At 33.1% G+C, this 16,396-nt stretch overlaps 1 protein-coding gene across 3 annotated transcripts in view; it reads left to right on the forward strand.

Annotated features, from left to right (window-relative positions):
- LOC129748297 (protein gustavus) overlaps window positions 1-16,396 on the forward strand; it is a 738,224-nt gene that overhangs the window by 452,037 nt on the left and 269,791 nt on the right. The window lies entirely within an intron of this gene.

A 16,396-nucleotide genomic window follows, 5' to 3' on the forward strand; every position in this document is an offset into this window, starting at 1 on the left:
AAAATTCTTATGATAAAATGTGATTATTGAAAAAAAATCTCCTGAAAACTTTTAAAAAATTATCTTTTTCATTTTCATATTTTGTTTAAATTTTCAAATAAATTAACCGAATTTTAAAGTACAGTTTTAAAAAATATAACAACAACATACAAAACACTCCGAGGTTGTAATTTTTAAAACATGTGATTGAAAATTTAAAAATTTTTCATTAATTTTTTTTAGCTTAAATCGTCTTTTATGAATCGATTATGATTTTTAAATTAATCTTTAAAAGTTTGAAACATGATTTGAAGTAGGTAGCAACTTTAAACTTAATTTTAATGCGAAATGTTAACTAACTTTGTATTTGCTTTGTTCTTTCAATATGTGTTGTAACTTGGAACTCCTTATATTTCAATTTTTATCAGTTTCCATTGATCATTCACGAAAAACCCATTTCCCAACATTTCCTTGCAAGTATAATTGGACATGAAGTTATTATTTTGAACTTCAAAAATAAACTATTTAAGCCATTTATTTTTCTATAAATAGGTTTTTTCTCTGACTTCTTTCAATGAAACTTTTCAAATAATAATAAATATATCAATTCTTCTTTTTATCAAATTTAATTAAACCATCAATCATTGAATAAATTCTCCAAAGTTCAAATTGAAATTTTTGGTAATCGAAAATTCACAATTCTAATCGCGATCAAATATTTTTTGTTCAAATTCAAAATACTACAGCGGAATTTTTCAATCATCTTTCAGTTGAAAATGAAAAAAACAATATTATTGAGGATGAATAAAAATTTACAATTGTTACCATTTTCCCTAAAAAATAATCATGGTTAGTTTTTTACCTGATTGGACATTATTTTAGAATCCAGATTTCTTTTAAGCTCTAACTTATGGAAACGTTTATTTTAAATTAGCTTAGTAATTCTTTTGAAACAAATTTCTAGTTCGAAATGAAGAACATCATTTCGAACAAAAATTATCAATGACTTGCCAAAAATTTTAAACTTTCATTGTGATATGATTTGAAAATTTTGCATTTTTACCAGTCGAATCTATTTTTAGTTTGTGTGGTAATCATGAGTGAAAAACGGTGTTAGAAATTTCTTTCTGTTTTTTTTTGTTTAATTTTGGTATTGCTATTATTTTTAGCTAAATTTGAAAATCGAAAACCCCGTCCATGGACGAGTCATTCGCACGGGCCTGACACAAAATCATCTGATAATTACAAATATAAAGAAGAATCTGAGATAATTTTGTAGGTTTTGTATCATGGAATAAATTGATTTTTATTTTTTGATAACCATCCACTGGATTGAAACTGTGGAATGGATTTTTATTGAAAAATATTTGCTGATAAAGGAACAAGTTATCTTCATGTTAAAAATGAACTGCTGGATATTTCATATTTTCTTGGTGTATTGTTATATTAACCAAAATCTTAAATTTGGATCAAGCATCTAGGAATCAAATTTTTGCCGCAAAAATTTAATCCCTTACTTTTAATTTTGAAATTTTGAATTTTTTCCATTGATGGTTGAAATTTTTGAAGTTTTACTTTTACATGAGTCTCGTAGATATAGCTTATTTGATTTGAGCATAGAACAATTTCTAACTCAAACAAAACCAACCAAATCCATCGGACTCTTGACAAAGTTCGAAGATTTTATCATCAATGAAAGTAAGTTTCCCATTTTATTACTTAAAGCTTCACAAATTTTACTTACAATTTTAAAGATTCTAGGACATGATTTTACAAAGTTTTTATTTAATACAAAATTCTTTTAGTGTTAATTTAAAAATTAATAACCAAAAAGTAACAAAAAAAAAATTTTTTTTCATGTTTTTTTGAGCGACAATATGAAAAAAAAACCAGTCATCAGACAAATCAGTCAAGACTTCTGTCCAGTTTAGGCGAAGTTGCCAATTTAGGACTTCGGTCCAGTTTAGGCAAAGTTGCCAGTGTAGGATTTCGGTACAGTTCAGGCAAAGTTGCCAATTGAGAATTTCGGTCCAGATTAGGTAAAGTTGCCAGTTTAAGACTTTGGTTCAGTTTAATCAAAGTTGCCAGTTTGGAACTTCTGTCCAGCTTAAGACTTCGGCCCAGTTCAGAAAAAGTTGCCAGTGTAGGACTCCGGTCCAGTTTAAGCGAAATTACCGGTTGTGGACTTCGTTCCAGTTCAGGCAAAGTTGTCAGTTTAGGGCTTCGGTCTATAAGCAAAGTTGCCAGTAAGACTTTCGTTTAGTTCATGATAAGTTTCCAGTTTTAGCCTTCGGTCCAGTTCAGCCAAAGTTGCCAGTTGAGGACTTGCTTTAGTTAAAGCAAAGTTGCCAGTTGAGTACTACAGTACAGAAAGGCCAACTGCCAGTTGAGAATTTCGGCCCAGATCATGGCTTCGGTCCAGTGTTGAGCAATTTGGCACAGGTCAAGCAAAGTTATCAGTTAAGGATTTCAGTCAGTTAAGTTGGCAGTTGAGGACTTAGGTCTAGTTAAGGTGAAGTTGGCAGCTTATGAATTCGATACAGTGTAGGCAAAGTTGCCAGTTGAGGACTTCGGCCCAGTTGTGAATTGAGTGGCCAGTTACCAGTGTAGGCATTTAGCTCAGTTGAGGACTTCGGTCCAAATCAGGAAAAACTGTCAGTATAGGACTTAAGTCCAGCTGAAAACTTTGGTCTTGTTCAGGCAGAGTTGCTAGTTTATAAATTCGTTCTTGTTGAGTACTTCAGCTCAGTTTTGGACTCTGTCTGATTGAATGCTTAGTTGCTAGCTTTGGACTGCCGTAATTTAAGGCAAATTTGCGTGTCGAGGATTTAGATCGAGATAAGGCAACAATATCAGCTTAAATTTGGTAAAGACAAAACTGAGATTGAGTTAAACATTTACCATAAGGTTAAGTAACTAGCACCGTAAGCGCGAAGTAGGCTAGGAAATCACTAAAACTTGGGATTTCCCTAAAATTTGGCTTCTTGGGTCGAAGACGAGGACTGACGAGTGAAGTAAAGGTCGATACGGTCAAAATCTGGTCAATATCAACTTGAGGTATTTTTTTCAATTTTGTATTTAAAAAACCTGAACACCCCTCATCCCCAGCAACCGTTACAAATGTAATTAAAGTGTTTGGGGAACGTTTGTCGACAGCCAGGAAGTCTGGATCGGGGGGAAATCGAGAAAGTTGCCGGTAGTTTCAAGCGAAACCCTAACCTCTCTCTCCGAAATGCCGCAAATAAGCTGGGTGTATCGTCTACAACCGTACATTGAGCCAAAAAACGAGCCGGACTATCGACTTACAAGAAGGAAGTGACTCCAAATCGCGATTATAAACAAAATACGACGGCCAAAGCGCGATCCTGGAGGCTGTACACGACCATGCTGACGAAGTTTGACTGAGTGGTAATGGACGACGAAACCTACGTCAAAGCCGACTATAAGCAGCTTCCGGAACAGGAGTTTTATACGGCAAAAGGAAGGAGAAAGATAGCAGATATTTTCAAGCACATAAAACTGTCAAAATTCGCGAAGAAATATCTGGTTTGGCAAGCCATCTGTACCTGTGGCTTGAAAAGCATTATTTTCATAGCTTCTGGGACTGTCAACCAAGAAATTTACGTGAAAGAGTGTTATAATAAACGTTTGCAGCCTTTCCTGTAGAAACACGGTTGTTCCGTAATGTTTTGGCCGGATTCGGCATCTTGCCATTACGGTAAAAAGGCCATGGAGTGGTACGCCGCCAACAACGTGCAGGTGGTTCCCAAGGACAAGAACCCTCCCAACACGCCTGAGCTCCGCCTAATTGAGAAATACTGGGCTATTGTCAAGCGGACCCTAAAGAAGACCAAAAAAAAACTGCTAAGGACGAGCAGCAGTTCAAGGCAAACTGGCTTTCTGCGGCGAAGAAGATGGACAAAGTGGCTGTACAAAATCTGATGGCAGGGGTTAAGCGTAAGGCCCGGTAATTCGGATTTGAAAAAGCGGAAGTCTAACTGAATAGTTTTCCTGAATTGTATACTAATTAAACTTGAAAAAGAAATTTAATTTGATTTTTTAAATAAACGTTTTCACCGATTTACACAGTTAAAGAATGTGGTTCTTTTTATCCTGGTCCTTACCGCAAAAATAAACTGGTGGGTAGAAATGATTATTACTAAAATCTTTATTGACTTTCAGTCAGTTCGAGGAATGATGGAACTTTTTTTTAGCTTTGCCAAGAAATAAGGAACAAATCAAATTGCTTCTGATTGAATTTGAAATTGTAACGTTTGCTTTCATATGGAACTTGGCTTTGCTTTTAATTTTACCTAGTATGACTTTATTCAAATTTTAAGGTTACATATTAGAATTATTTTTGTATAATTAGCTGTTGACATTTTTTTTTATAGCGAAGAAAGGAATTGTGAGTAACTGGTTAATTATGGTGCGTTAAATAAAGTTAGTGTGCTTTCATTCGCTTTTTAGTAAGCGTTTAGCTTAGTATTTCCAATCCAATTCTATTCTTTTCTTATACATATTGAAGAGTGAGATTTTATTATTCCTTGGTTAACTAGAATTAAAATAGGGAAGCTAGTCAATATCAATTGTTCCTATCGTTTTTTGTTACTACTCAGAACTCAGAATCATAACCTGGAACGCAGCTAGTTTGCCGATTTCGTCATTATCACAGGCCACGAACCGAATCCATCTTTCTAGACTCAGAGACTTTCCGGGTGTTGCAATCAAATGGCAACATGAACTTGAATCTATTAGATACTTTGGATCGAGACAGCCCAAGAGCCCACCTTGCAACTTTTCGTTCGTTCCCCAACACTGGCTGGGCTAAGTAAGTTTAGTACCGTCAACTGGGGCAACATGCAACAATTTTCAACTTCAATAGCTTCTAAAAGACTTATGTTCACAGTTAATCGTATCCTTTATGCATCAAAAGTTTTAAGGATGCTGGGACATCAAATTGGCGTAGTTAAAAAAATTATTGGTTTCTCCAGTTATTTTTAATTTTCTAAAAACATGCAATTTTCACCCTTCTTAGAAAATGGGGTAACTTGCAACAAACTTTGTTTTTAATGAAGAATCTTATGAACACGTACGAAAATTCATAATTTTTAATAAATTTGCGATGTCTTAAAGACAATTACGCATGACAACACCAATTGCAGTAGTTTTTGGGTCTGTAAAAACAAATTTTCACATTTTTTCTGAAATTAAGGATGCTGCATACACTTAGGGGTAAATAATACTACGAAAAATTCTAAAACCTGAAATCATAAAAATAAATGTTTGGATGAATGAAATTTAAATGTTTACAAACGCGTGATTCAAAACATTCATATTCCAACACTTGGAAACGAGATTTACAAGGTATTTCTTTGATTTGCATTTTGTTGCATTTAACCCCCGACACCTAACTGAATATTAAAAATATTCATTTAAAAAAATGGGGTGATTGTTCGAAAAATATTTTTACAGAAACAATGTTGGTATAATATGAGGAAACCTGTAAAAAGTTTGTAGGTAATTTTATCAAGCCGATCCGTCATACTGGGTAAAGTTTTTTTCGGCCTCAAAAAATGTTAAAATTTGTACATTTATTACTCGATTTTTCAAATTTTACATAAAAATAAAAAACTTAAGACAACTAGCTTGAGATGCGAGAAATTATGTCATCATCATTTTGTTATCATTAAAAGATAACTTTATTACAATACATTAAATTAAAAATTGATTCAATGTAGTGTTATATAAATGTTGCATCGAACCCCGCTGTTGCATGATGCCCCTTTTGACGGTACCCAACCCAGTGTGATGGACTGACGGACGGACTCTGATAGGAACTTCCAGCCCCGGGGGGAAATTGCGGGCGGAATCCGATGGGGTCTCTTCCCCCATCTAATGATAATGACCGCGTGTTTGCCACCAATGCTCATTTCCCATGGCGAAACTTGGCGGAAAACGAACGGTTTTTCGTCTATTGAAATGAAAATTGTGTGAGTACTTCTGCTAGCAATCCCCATGCCTTTCTCTCACCTATCCGGTCATCGAATCGCTGGGGTTGTTGCTGATTTGCTGGGACCACAGAGATGGCAGAGATGTGCTATTCTGGGTCCGAAAAATCAAGGCACCTGTCTTATGGAAGGGAAGAATTTTCCTCAACACGCTTCGGTAACTTTCTTCCGAGAGTCATTACGCTGCACAGTCCAATTGTTCTTGAAACTGACTTCAATATTTATAATCAGGAAACTATAACATGCCTCACACTTGAAGCAGAATTTTATATTCAGAAATGTTACAATTAAACTTCTAAGTTAATTTGAAATTGCACATACACTTCCAGCCATAAATTAAGGATCACCCCTAAAAACTAAAAATAAACGGATAAGATGAATCCTCAAAATTGTCCTCTAGCGAGACCGATTGTGATTGCTTATAGGCCCACACCAAAATTGTTTTCGAAACCTTGAGATTCTATCAAAAACTTTGCAAAAGACTGATGTCAAAATCATCGCAAATCATTCTATGCTGGAGCTAATGAGCAGTCGTCGATCAAAAATTAGATCACTGGCCAACGATTGACTCAAATTTACTTTTTTCCTTGATGTAATGTAAAAAATGACAATAAAGAACATTAAAGTGAAAAAAATTGATTTGCTCCTAAATTATGTTTAAACTGTTCATTTTAAATCGTGCTTAGACATAATGGGACACTCTAAAGTGCGATTTTAATCGGTAATCAGCGGTGGCAGAAATGATAAACTTTCGATTGCTAACCGACTCAGATGGTGCACTGGGTAAGATATCGGCTGGCAAGCCGAGAAAAGATGTTGCGGTGAGTTCGATTCTCACTATGTTTTTTTGGGATGAATTATCTAATAGGATGCAATTTAGTGGCCAAGCATAATTTTGCTTGGGAACTTTAGTCTTTATGCCAGTAGTACTTTTCCAATCATCTTTGGTACATTACACTTTCTAGCGCATTTTTGGTACAGATAATTGTTGGTTTTTTCAACCTCTTCTATGTGTGTAAGTATAACGGTTAGATAAAATCGTTGTTGAATATATAATCGAATCTTATTTCGATAACATTATAAAAGCACTCAAAATTTGTTTTGAGAATATATTTACCACTTAAATATTTAGAATCCACAAATATGGAGTTAAAGTTTAGCATTTCAAAAGTTCTGATAAGCGCGTTTGAATGTCGTATTGACTTAGCAACCAAAAAAAAAAGAAAGATTATCAATTTGAAATGCAAAAGAAAGTGTTAAGTTAAGGTTGCCAGAATTTTTTCAGCACGTACCCGGGCCGGAAATCCGGGCTATTTTCATCTAAAACCCTGGCAAAATCCAGGCATTTGATTCCAAAATGTGTAACAATCCCTTATGCTACAGCCCGCTCAGTCACATGGACTCTTCAAAGGAACACCCAGGGTCGGCTCACTAGCCCAAGTAAAAACTCAGAGTTAGAGTGCCGGAACCAAACCATTTATTAGGCTAACTTTACTTTTTGGCACTTTCCCTGAATCCCTAACCTGCGCTTGTTCCCTAACTGATTTTCCAATATTAGACTTACGTTTTAGTGTGTGGTGTGTCGTGTAAAGGCCCGTCGATGCGCGCTGCTGCTTGCCTTGGCTCTCCGTTGCTTGGTCTAGTACCACCGTCCGTGGTCACCGCGGGTAAGACCACCCACGCTCTACTGGGGAATTCGGTACCTCGGTGCCAAACTCCAGACTTCAGAGACACATGTGTGCACCGATTCTACAACCACGGTACCTCTTGGAACCTCCAACGGCCTTGGTCCTGTGACAGTCGACTCGGTTTACCAGTTCGATTCTGCCCGATAGAAGGACTCCCTGCTCCTAGTTTCCAGTCCCTTCTGTTCCCGTTTCTGGACCCGATAGACCTTGGCGCTTTCGCGGTCCCAGTCTCAACCTCGTGGAATAGCCCAACATGGAGAACAGGTCCCTCAACCCGGATTCGGTAAATTTGGGTAGTTTTTCCGGCTGTGCCCGATAGTAATTGGCGCTATCGTGGCTTCAGTCTCTTTTCACTCGGATTCACGCGACGGGTAAAGACGTCCCGTAATACCGCGCGAGACACTTATAAAAGTATAACTTTCTGCACTGCAGCTTAGATTTTTGGGTGTTAGCTGCCTCGAGGTCTCGATCCAAGTGGAAGAGGAAGTTGCTCAACACAATTTTCCCTCCTCCTAGATTTTCCTCCAGACTCGTCTAAATTGTTTTAGACGACTCCTGGAGTTTTCAGGGGTGTGTCGTGGTTCGTGTAGTGTTGTAGAAGGCTGTTCACAGTACCTGACATGTGTGTTGTGTATTTTATTTAATTGTGCCTTTCTCCTGCTCCGTTTTTAGCTTTTCTTATGAAATTTCACTTGTTTAATTATTTATTTATTTATAGAAGTTTTAATTACGATTTTAATTTGTATATATGCTGTGAAATTTCCTTAAAACTACCCTATACTCCTAACCTAAATAAACGATTTGGTCAGCTCCCCTGGGTGCACCTTTGCAAGCGTGGCCGTAACATAGTGAACGGTCACAAATGTCGACCAAAAATCCGGGCAATATCTGGGCAAATTTGGTCCAAATCCAGGAATTACTCAACACAAATCAAGGAAAAAAACGAAATTTTTTTTCATCAACAGTTTTTAAATAGTTTTTTACGCTTTCAAAACTTCTCATGGTTATTTTATAAAACTCGTTTGAGACGCATAAATAAACAATTTTACAACACAATTTGTTTTTTTTTTTATTGTTTTGGTAAATAAAGTGAATAAATTCGGGCAAAATCCGGTCATTTTCAACTGAAATCTGGGCAACCGGGCCGGGCCGGACTTTTGTCAATTTTGTGTTGAATATCTGGGCAAACCCAGATAAAACCGGGCAATCTGGCAACCTTATGTGTAGTGTAAAGTTAGAAGCAAAACCAAACATTTAAAAGTTTGCATTCTCGAATTTCATACGTGAGTTATAAAGTCATCTTTACTGCATCTCTGAATTTCCAGAAAACTTTGAGGTTTATTAAACATTACATATCATTTTTTTTATTCAAATCAAAATTATCAAATTAATCTACAAATGGATTATATTATAATTGAGGCCCCTCAAAGTAACAGTGAAAATTAATTCAGTTTAAAGCATCAAAACCCATACAGTGTTTCATATTAAAATCTTTATTTAATGCAATCAAAATAAGGTTGCCTAAAAATTTATCAGCACTTATCCGAGCCTTACAAATTTCGGTAATTTTATTTAAAAACCTATTAAAATCCGGACATTTAATGTAAAAATTGACGAACAAAAATCAGGACAATATTCGGACAAATTTTGTCAAAACCCAGAAATAACTTAACAAAAATCGAGAAAAATATTGTTAAAAATATGTTTTCATCAAAACTCACCGATAGATTTTCAATCGACCTTAAGGCTTCCAAAAAACCTTCCATGATTATTATTATGAAACATGCTCAAATAATTTTGTTTTGGAAGCTTTAATAAAAAAAAACTCGATTCAACCTCTCAAGTTAAGAAAGCCAATATATTTAAAAAATAATAGGGAAAAATTACAACTACAACTGTAGGGTATAATAATCGATCGAATAAACTACAGGTATTAATCATTTTGACACCTTTGAAATGTCAATATTTTCAATGAGGCCATATTTTGCAATTTTTTCAAAAAAATATTTTTTTTCAATTTTGTCAAACAGATAATTTAGTCAAGTTTGTCATTTTTTTTTTATTTTGTGAATTTAGTCAATTTGGCCAAATCTATCGACTAAGAAAATTTTGGTCAGTTTCATCCAATTTATTAATATGTTTAATAAATTTTGTCAATATGTTATGTTAAATTTGTAAATATATTTTGTCATTTGTGTAATTTTTGTAATTTTTGTCTCCAATGTCATTTCTATCAATTTTGTCATAATTGTCATTTTTGTCACTTTTTTCTATTTTTTGTGATTTTTTGTTATTTTTGTAATTTTTTTTTTAATTTCTCTCTTTTTTTGTCAATTTTGTAATTTCTATAATTTTTGTAATATTTGTTGTTTTTTTAAATTTTTGTAATTTTTGTCTTTTTTGTGATTTTTGTCTTTTTTGTGATTTTTGTCATTTTTGTGCTTTTTGTCATTTATGTGATTTTTGTCATTTTTGTAATTTTTGTAATTTTTGTAATTTTTGTAATTTTTGTAATTTTTGTAATTTTTGTAATTTTTATAATTTTTGTAATTTTTGTCATTTTTGTCATTTTTGTCATTTTTGTCATTTTTGTCATTTTTGTCATTTTTGTCATTTTTGTCATTTTTGTCATTTTTGTCATTTTTGTCATTTTTGTCATTTTTGTCATTTTTGTCATTTTTGTCATTTTTGTCATTTTTGTCATTTTTGTCATTTTTGTCATTTTTGTCATTTTTGTCATTTTTGTCATTTTTGTCATTTTTGTCATTTTTGTCATTTTTGTCATTTTTGTCATTTTTGTCATTTTTGTCATTTTTGTCATTTTTGTCATTTTTGTCATTTTTGTCATTTTTGTCATTTTTGTCATTTTTGTCATTTTTGTCATTTTTGTCATTTTTGTCATTTTTGTCATTTTTGTCATTTTTGTCATTTTTGTCATTTTTGTCATTTTTGTCATTTTTGTCATTTTTGTCATTTTCGTTATTTTGGTCATTCTTGCCATTTTCGATATCGGAAAATTGGAAATTTTAGTCAATCTTGCAGCCTTAAATTACTATACCTTTTATTTCTTTTTCACTCCCTACTTAGTTGTATGAAATCTAGATTTCAAAAACATAACTTATTTTAAAGCGTGTTTTTTCAATAGCCTGAATGCACTTTGACTTTGAGGGTTTCAATTTTTTTCCAAATGGTTAATATTGGTTTCGTTATTCATAACTAATATTTTCTTTTTTCATTTGCAGGTAAATCAACAGATGTCATCACTTGTATTTATGTAAGTGAAAAAATTAAAGTGCAGCGTTTTTTAAGTGGTTGTGTGATCATATCTTTATTTTTTTTTTATTTAGCGAGGTATTGCATGACTACTTTTCATGCAATGCTTTGCGAGGCACAAGCAGTGATGTCTATTGAATTTATTGTTAATCAATGCTATAATACATACCCCTGTTAAACAGCTAATAACTTTTTTGCCTAATATGATAAAAAGTTGTGGTCTCGACAAAGTTGTTTAGTGGACAATTTCCTTTGGAGGATCAATAAATTGACACAGAAACAATAAGCAGGCTCGGTTTCAAAGAAGAAACAAAAATTCTGTTGATTTTTCAGTACAAAATATTCAATTTTCCTATACAAACCAAAAAGTTCAAATTTACTCATGTTAACGTTCCTTAGAAATTATTCAAAAAATCATGGATGAGTTTTGAACCAAAACGAAGCTTCTTAGATCTTAGGGTTTGAGAAATTCAAAAATAATCCCAAATCGACTCAGCCTATTAACACACGTTATATCACCAAAACAAGAGCTGATATAGATAAAATCTGACTAATGATTCGAACTAAGGATGTAAAAATCTTCCAAAAGCAATTACTATTTAGTGTTATGAATAAAAATCTGAAATTTCGTTATCATTTTAAGCCTAAAATCTTGTATTTATAAAAAAAATTCTATAATTTAGCGTATTACTACAAACCCTGAAGCGAAAATTCTATTTTATTGATCCCGTTTAAGTGTTAATTCAGTACAGTGTAACGGAATCTTTATACTGATTCAGTTCTCACCTGCTTAATACAACAAAAAAAAAAAACGACAATACCAAACGCGTGACCTGAACCGCAACCATTTAGAGACCTTCCTAAGTCAACAAGTTATGACCCCGAGACCGAAACAGCGCCCTCGAAGCACTAAATGAACCCAACCTATGAGGTTCTAGGGGCAGCAGCAAAAGATTCGGGGTCCGTTCAAGAAAACCATCGAACCGCATCCAATTTCGTTCACCTAGGCTCAGTTTTGTAGGAAGAAACCGGGAAGCGGAAAACTTTATTGCAATATCTTTCGCTTCCCGTTTTACTATGAACTTGCGCTGTTGTTGCTGCCTAGGTTTTTTTTCCTCCTTCTTATTAATAAATTTGAAAATAATAGAACAACAACAAACGAACGAATGGGGGAGCTGGAAGAGAGACCGAGAAAAGTTCCCACCGGCCAAGATTTCCTCCCACGAAAAGCAACGACCGGTGCAAAGTTTAAGCCTTTTTTTTTTTCATTCACTCTCTTTTATCTAGCCTGTTTCTTCGTTTCTATGTGCTAGGAAAAGTTCCAGTTAATTTTTAGCATTCTGATATGCGTGTCGATAAGTGTTACAGTGAATTTACAGGAATTTAATATAGTTTTTTTTAAATTTTTATCTTGTTTTTTTTCAAATTTGCTTAGACATTGTCCGGTTTTTAGATTAAATATTTGTAAAATGTTAAATAGGCTCTCAGATTAGTTCGTTACATTCTATTACATACTGTCGTTTTAACTCGAACTCCTTTATAAAAAATATATCAATCATTAAAATCTAATAAAGAGAAGAAAATGGTAAAAATCATAGAAAATAACAGTCAGATTTTCTCCTGTCAATATCTTTGCCGGACGTGAGGAATCTATTGTGTCAACATTAAGATTTCCAGAATTTTTTTTTCAGCACGTATTCGAGCCGGACAAATCTTGGTTGTTTTGCCGAAAAATCTGTCAATCCGGCCAATTCGGGAATTTGATTTTAAAATTGTCGACCGAAAGCCCGGCAATATCCGGACAAATTTGATTTAAACTCAGGAATGACGCAACAAAAATCAAAAATAAAAACTTGAAATAAAATCATAAAAACTCATCAATAGATTTGGTTTTTGGCTTCCAAAAAACCATTCATGATTATTTTTATAAAACTTTCTCAAAAAGCTCCGTTTTGGATGCATGAATGAAAAAATTTTACAAAACACTTTTTTTGTTTTATTTAGCAAATAAATTGAATAAATTTGGGCACAATTTGAGCTTTTTTTAAATAAAATCATGCTGAGAAGCTAAAACTTTGAAACACAATTTAAACACGTACTTCTGCAGCAAAGCTCCCCAAAGAACTTAACGTTGCAACAACACTTAGAGCAGCAACTAATCGTCTCCGGATGGTCGCGCTTCTGGAATTGAATCCCCGTTCGAAAATTTATTTTCCCCTTCTTCTGCTAGGAAAGATGTTTGTTGTTGTGCATTTCGCAGTCAAGGTATTTGCACAGTAAAAACAGTTAGGACCGCTTCACGGGATTAATCAGAGAGCGCGAGGTCTTCCCGGGAATGGAATTCTTGACACTCTTTATGACCTTTAGCAGAGGAAGAAGAATATCTAGTAGTTTTTAATATTTTGGAAAGAATCGGTAATTTTATTGAATTGTTTTTTTCTTCCACCAATCGGATGATGCTGGTCCAAATGGTAAATCCCCTGTGAAGTCGTATGCTTTTTGATCACTTGTTTCACCCATGAGTGGCTGGAAATCGCTAGATGCTGATGCGTATCTACGGCGGTGGCGCGTTAAGTCTTGCGTAAAGATTTTCACGCTAGAATATGCCCGAGGGATGCTGATGTTATGTTGTTGATAAAGTGCCGCATTTCATCTCCCGGAAGATTCCGTCAAATCGTGCACACCGTGGCGATCGGAATCGTCGTCCGCCAGAGATTCGGAACCATTTGACGACCATTGATGACCCGGAGCGTTGCTGGAAGAGATGTTTGTGGTTTCTTCGCTGATGGGCTAGCTCGGGGCCAAACAAATTCAGCGTGGCTTTTCAGCAGAATCTGGCTAGATGCCTGCTGCTATAGAGGGCCAAGTCAGCCAGGCGGCACTTCGATTGACTGAGTACTCAACGAATCGGAAAAAGTACTTGTCCGCAGCAGAAACAGCAAAACGTCTCCAAGTTCTGTGGGCCGACTAGAGAAGTCCACTCTTGGAACTTTTGGGAGCAGGGTTGAATTTAAGGGAAGGCTATGGAGGATACCGTCAAACGAGGCATAATAAGTTATGATTTAATGATTGCAAAATGATGATGATAACTATGCTAAACTATTAGCACATCCAAAGCTAGTCTTTTAACTTATAATCTTTAATAATCGGTCAATACATGTACAAATTTTAACATATTACCTTTAAACTTCATGTTGGTTTAATTATCCTATACCAACACTGTTGGTGTTAAAATATTTTTCAGACAATCACCAAAATTTTGTGAATTAATATTTTAATTATTCAGTTTCTAGTCTGGGCTGAGATGCAACAAAAGTAAATCTAGTAAATCTCGGACCCGGATAATTATATGTGAAAACCTGGCCAACTCCGGGCATTTCATTTCGAAATTGACATCTACAAAAATTAAAAAACAAAAATTCACAAAAAAAATGTTTCATCAAGACTTGTCGGCAGCAGGCCCGTGCGAAGGATCCTTCCATGGTGGTTTAGAAATTCAAAATTAGCCAAAAATAATAACAATACCAAAAACACACAAGAATTAAGTCTAAGTCATTTTCTTACTTATAATTATCACACAAACTCAAAAAATTATAAATTATACTAATAAAATTCATAATTTTAAAAATGAATGTTCCAAGCCAATGCTACTTCCGATAAGTTATTGATGAACCATTCAAAATGATAATCCTTATTCTGAACTAGAAATTAGCTTGAAAATAAATTCTAAGCAGTCTAGATATCAAATTTGAAATCAATATTTCTGAAACACCAAAAAGGAATGCTAATCAAAATTTTGAATAAAGCTTCGAAAATAAGAACTATTGCACAGATAAAGAATGCATAAAATATAACACCAGATTATAAAAAAAAATGAAATTGCAAATAAATGTCAGATCACGTAAAAAATAACCATGATAAAAAAATGTTGGAAAAATTATAATGAGTGTCATTTATTATTCATCTTATTTAACATTTCTTTTTTTCATTTTCAATGGTAGGGTTGATTAAAAAATCCACTGTAGTATCTTGAATTTTTCAAAAAAAAATTATCACGATTAGAAATGTGAATTCTTGATTAAGAAAAAAAAAATCATTTCAAGACTGCCAGTGATCAAAGTGAAAGATAAATCCCTTTCAATATCAAAAATCGTCCACAAATTAAAATAAAAGGCAAAAAAAGTTCTGGAGTTCAAAATGATAACTTTAAACATATATTTCTAATACAACATGTTGAATTATACTGTCAAATTACAGATTGGGAAATGATCAAAAAGAAACTAATAAAATAAAAAAAAAATGAATTCCAAGTTTTGTTGTGAATATTCAAAGCAAAAAATAATACAAATCTAGTTAAAATTGCGCATTTAAATTTAACTTGAAAGTTGTTTCTTCGAATCAAATCAATTATAGATGAGATTAATTTAAATCATGATTGATAATAAAAACATTATTAAATTTAATGAGAAATTTTATAATTTTTCAATCAAAGGTTTTAAAGTTTAAAATTTTAAGATCTGAATATTTTGACGCTATCAATTGGAATATTGGGCCCTAAAAAGGACATAAGGTGGAAACTATGTTTTTCCTATTGAACATTTTGTTTCAAAGAAGATTATGTTTTCACACAAAATTTCAGATTTGAAAAAAGAAGACAAACTTAAGACAAATATTTCGTAAAATTAAAATAGTTTTATTCGGTTTTTTATCTTTGAAAATTTAAACAAAATATGAAGAGAAAACATTAGTTTTTTTTAATTTTAAAGGGATTTTTTTTCATTGAACTCGTCAAATCATTTTAAAAATAATGTAATTGCTTTTGAACTGCAAAATGAACTGCATTTTGATGCCTATGATTAAATGATTGATTTGGTAGATTTAAGCGTCCAGAACTCGAATTTTTTGTCAAATTTTGTCTATAGCCTTGTGATTTGGTGATATGGAGTTATAAAATATAAAATGTATCAGTTTTAAGCAAAATAAATCATTAATAACTGATGAAGTAACAAATCAACGGTTACAAATGAAAATCTAATTCTGAATTTGTTTACTATACCCATTTAATTTAATTAAGGAAAAATATTCCAATATGATGATGCATGATCTAAAAAGTTCAATTCTACAGTTTAAAAAGAATTTGGAAAGATAAATTACATTACAAGTATTTTTGATATAACTGAATAAAGTTTAAAATAAATAATACATTTAACTAAATTTATTCAAAACTGCAAGCCAATTAAATTTTTGCTTTAAAAATAATTTAAATTTTATTTGGTTTAAAACTTTATTAAACATGGGAAAAAGTACACAAATTGAAAACCTCTATAACTTTTTCACTGAATTCAAAATTACTTGAAGTCTTGAGGAAAGTTGATAATTGATTTGTACCTTTATTTTTAGATCTTGTGTTTTGTTTTAAAGTTTTGTCTAAATAATACAAAAATT

Source organism: Uranotaenia lowii, chromosome 2 (genome assembly GCF_029784155.1).
Source record: "Uranotaenia lowii strain MFRU-FL chromosome 2, ASM2978415v1, whole genome shotgun sequence".
Lineage (NCBI taxonomy): Eukaryota > Metazoa > Arthropoda > Insecta > Diptera > Culicidae > Uranotaenia > Uranotaenia lowii.